The sequence below is a fragment of the Arachis ipaensis genome, chromosome B7, assembly GCF_059453495.1.
Source record: "Arachis ipaensis isolate K30076 ecotype BB chromosome B7, ASM5945349v1, whole genome shotgun sequence".
In the NCBI taxonomy this organism is placed as follows: domain Eukaryota; kingdom Viridiplantae; phylum Streptophyta; class Magnoliopsida; order Fabales; family Fabaceae; genus Arachis; species Arachis ipaensis.
The window spans coordinates 53,477,501-53,482,377 of NC_142442.1; positions in this window are offsets into that span (position 1 = coordinate 53,477,501).

The following is a 4,877-nucleotide window of genomic DNA, read 5'->3' on the forward strand; positions in this document are numbered from 1 at the left end:
TCGACCTCTAGAGCACTTTCCTTGAGTATGTCTCCTCACGGAAAAGGACGTCTACCCGTGGCACTTTGGTAATGGCTCGGCAGCCTATTATAGGGGGGAGGGGTGTCGTGATGCTGAAACTCGAGTTGCCCAAAGGCTTGCTGGGCGCAATGCCAGCAAGATGCACGTTGCCTTGCCATCCCCTAGGCACACTAGCAAGCACGTTGTGGTTGTGGTGTGCCGCCGGGCTCCCCCGCCCCCCACGGAGGCACCTGCCGTTGCAACGATGGCTCGGAGCGTTGCAACGGAGGAGCCAAATTTTCATATCTCAGAATTGGCTCGTGCATTTTTCGTGAAATTTTGAGGGAACCTTGGTAATATTATGTGAAGGCTGCACAAAAAAATCCAGGTCAAAAATCGCATGTTTGCTCCGTTTTTCATTTTTTTTGAATTTCCGGCATTCCGGGCGGTAAAAAAATCGTCAAAAAAAATCGGCACGGTGTAAATTCACCAAATTTGGAGGATGGAAAGATCTTATTTTTCTAGAGGTTGTTGCAAAAAACGGCGTCAAAATTCGAACTCTAGAGCACTTTCCTTTAGTATGTCTCCTCACGGAAAAGGACGTCTACCCGTGGCACTTTGGTAATGGCTCGGCAGCCTATTATAGGGGGGAGGGGTGTCGTGATGCTGAAACTCGAGTTGCCCAAAGGCTTGCTGGGCGCAATGCCAGCAAGATGCACGTTGCCTTGCCATCCCCTAGGCACACTAGCAAGCACGTTGTGGTTGTGGTGTGCCGCCGGGCTCCCCCGCCCCCCACGGAGGCACCCGCCGTTGCAACGATGGCTCGGAGCGTTGCAACGGAGGAGCCAAATTTTCATATCTCAGAATTGGCTCGTGCATTTTTCGTGAAATTTTGAGGGAACCTTGGTAATATTATGTGAAGGCTGCACAAAAAAATCCAGGTCAAAAATCGCATGTTTGCTCCGTTTTTCATTTTTTTTGAATTTCCGGCATTCCGGGCGGTAAAAAAATCGTCAAAAAAAATCGGCACGGTGTAAATTCACCAAATTTGGAGGATGGAAAGATCTTATTTTTCTAGAGGTTGTTGCAAAAAACGGCGTCAAAATTCGACCTCTAGAGCACTTTCCTTTAGTATGTCTCCTCACGGAAAAGGACGTCTACCCGTGGCACTTTGGTAATGGCTCGGCAGCCTATTATAGGGGGGAGGGGTGTCGTGATGCTGAAACTCGAGTTGCCCAAAGGCTTGCTGGGCGCAATGCCAGCAAGATGCACGTTGCCTTGCCATCCCCTAGGCACACTAGCAAGCACGTTGTGGTTGTGGTGTGCCGCCGGGCTCCCCCGCCCCCCACGGAGGCACCCGCCGTTGCAACGATGGCTCGGAGCGTTGCAACGGAGGAGCCAAATTTTCATATCTCAGAATTGGCTCGTGCATTTTTCGTGAAATTTTGAGGGAACCTTGGTAATATTATGTGAAGGCTGCACAAAAAAATCCAGGTCAAAAATCGCACGTTTGCTCCGTTTTTCATTTTTTTTGAATTTCCGGCTTTCCGGGCGGTAAAAAAATCGGCAAAAAAAATCGGCACGGTGTAAATTCACCAAATTTGGGGGATGGAAAGATCTTATTTTTCTAGAGGTTGTTGCAAAAAACGGCGTCAAAATTCGACCTCTAGAGCACTTTCCTTGAGTATGTCTCCTCACGGAAAAGGACGTCTACCCGTGGCACCTTGGTAATGGCTCGGCAGCCTATTATAGGGGGGAGGGGTGTCGTGATGCTGAAACTCGAGTTGCCCAAAGGCTTGCTGGGCGCAATGCCAGCAAGATGCACGTTGCCTTGCCATCCCCTAGGCACACTAGCAAGCACGTTGTGGTTGTGGTGTGCCGCCGGGCTCCCCCGCCCCCCACGGAGGCACCCGCCGTTGCAACGATGGCTCGGAGCGTTGCAACGGAGGAGCCAAATTTTCATATCTCAGAATTGGCTCGTGCATTTTTCGTGAAATTTTGAGGGAACCTTGGTAATATTATGTGAAGGCTGCACAAAAAAATCCAGGTCAAAAATCGCAGGTTTTCTCCGTTTTTCATTTTTTTTGAATTTCCGGCATTCCGGGCGGTAAAAAAATCGTCAAAAAAAATCGGCACGGTGTAAATTCACCAAATTTGGAGGATGGAAAGTTCTTATTTTTCTAGAGGTTGTTGCAAAAAACGGCGTCAAAATTCGACCTCTAGAGCACTTTCCTTTAGTATGTCTCCTCACGGAAAAGGACGTCTACCCGTGGCACTTTGGTAATGGCTCGGCAGCCTATTATAGGGGGGAGGGGAGTCGTGATGCTGAAACTCGAGTTGCCCAAAGGCTTGCTGGGCGCAATGCCAGCCAGATGCACGTTGCCTTGCCATCCCCTAGGCACACTAGCAAGCACGTTGTGGTTGTGGTGTGCCGCCGGGCTCCCCCGCCCCCCACGGAGGCACCCGCCGTTGCAACGATGGCTCGGAGCGTGGCAACGGAGGAGCCAAATTTTCATATCTCAGAATTGGCTCGTGCATTTTTCGTGAAATTTTGAGGGAACCTTGGTAATATTATGTGAAGGCTGCACAAAAAAATCCAGGTCAAAAATCGCAGGTTTGCTCCGTTTTTCATTTTTTTTGAATTTCCGGCATTCCGGGCGGTAAAAAAATCGTCAAAAAAAATCGGCACGGTGTAAATTCACCAAATTTGGAGGATGGAAAGATCTTATTTTTCTAGAGGTTGTTGCAAAAAACGGCGTCAAAATTCGACCTCTAGAGCACTTTCCTTTAGTATGTCTCCTCACGGAAAAGGACGTCTACCCGTGGCACTTTGGTAATGGCTCGGCAGCCTATTATAGGGGGGAGGGGTGTCGTGCTGCTGAAACTCGAGTTGCCCAAAGGCTTGCTGGGCGCAATGCCAGCAAGATGCACGTTGCCTTGCCATCCCCTAGGCACACTAGCAAGCACGTTGTGGTTGTGGTGTGCCGCCGGGGTCCCCCGCCCCGGGTCCAAGGTCGAGCACGTGCGTCTGGCTGCTGCGAACCCCGATCACCGAAGGACCAACAAGAAGGGAAACACGTCCGTGCACGGCCCACCTAGGCACCACCTAGGGAGCATGGCGTGGTGGAGTTGTGCCTTGGGCACACGCTCGGGGCAACACCTTGTGCTCGGCCCAGGACTAGGGGGATCATCCCAAGTCCGAGCACGACGTGGGATCGGCGGGCGGCCTGTGCGCCCCCGCGAGGGGCAACGCGGCTTGCACAGCCCGACGCTTGGCCAGGCCTAGTGTGGCGCACGACGCGGATGATGGATATGCGTGCGGCAGCGGGTGTCGTGGGCAGGGGGCAACGCGACGTGCTCGTCCCAGCACTTTGAGGGGGCACGTTGCGGAAGACGGTTACCTGTTCGTGTCCACTCCCGAGGGGCAACGTGTCGTGCTCGCCCTACGTCTAGGGTCGACGTACGACGGTGCCCGATGCGGTGTGGGTTGGGCGTGTTGCTTAAGACGGTGCGGCTGTTCGGCTATCGCCCGAAGCACCTCACGCATCTGGCTGTCCCTTGAATGTTATTCGTCGCTTCCCCCGAACCCTGCCCAGCGGCGCTGACTCGGCTACCTCGTGCGCTTCCGCTTGCCTGCACGCGCCTAGGCGTGCGGGGCGCGGTTCGTCCGGGCGTGCTGTGTTTGCGGACCGTGGTGGCGGATGAGCGGTGTGTGGGTTGTTCGTGTGGCTTTATCTAGACGGTGCAGCTGTTCGGTTATCGTCCGAAGCACCTTACGCTTCGGGCTGTCCCTCGAGTCTCTTTTGTCCCTTCCCTTGAAACCTGCCCAGCGGCGTTGGCTCGGCGCTCCCGTATGCTTCCGCTTGCCTGCACGCGTCTTGGCGTGCGGGGCGCGGTTCGTCTGGGAGTGCTGGGTTTGCGGGCCGTGTTGGCGGATGAGTGGTGTTTGGGTCTTGAGTGCTGTCTGGCTCCTTGCCTCGCGCAACGAACGGGCGCACCGGATCCTCTCCATGTGTGGGCTCGAGCTACCGTGCTCGTTCCACTGTTGTGCGGCTCCTGTGTTTCCTACCCCGTGGAGTGGTATCCCTGCCTTGCCCCAACCTTTCCTCTCCGGAGTCCCCTAGTGGGATTGCCGGGGGAGTTCCAAGACACGCCCGTGGTCCTACCCGTCTCGGCGCTCTGCGCGGCAACGGTGGCCTGCGTGCGCGTTCTGTTCTCGCTGGTGCGGTGCACGCGGTTGGGATGGGGTCTTAGATCCCCGTCTGTCCCTCAGATGATTCGGTTTCTCGGAAAGACGCCTGCCGCCGTGTCCTTCGAAAGCTTCCCCTCGCGGGGGGCGTCGGCAGCTCGGCGCGCAGGGTCGGTGACGGATGCTACCTGGTTGATCCTGCCAGTAGTCATATGCTTGTCTCAAAGATTAAGCCATGCATGTGTAAGTATGAACTAATTCAGACTGTGAAACTGCGAATGGCTCATTAAATCAGTTATAGTTTGTTTGATGGTACCTACTACTCGGATAACCGTAGTAATTCTAGAGCTAATACGTGCAACAAACCCCGACTTCTGGAAGGGATGCATTTATTAGATAAAAGGTCAACGCAGGCTCTGCCTGTTGCTTTGATGATTCATGATAACTCGTCGGATCGCACGGCCCTTGTGCCGGCGACGCATCATTCAAATTTCTGCCCTATCAACTTTCGATGGTAGGATAGTGGCCTACCATGGTGGTGACGGGTGACGGAGAATTAGGGTTCGATTCCGGAGAGGGAGCCTGAGAAACGGCTACTGATGACAAGTCATCATATACCCTTTTTAATAGTCTTTTTCCTTATTTTCATTTGGTTTTATGCACTTTCTTGCATCCTAAGAAAGCAATT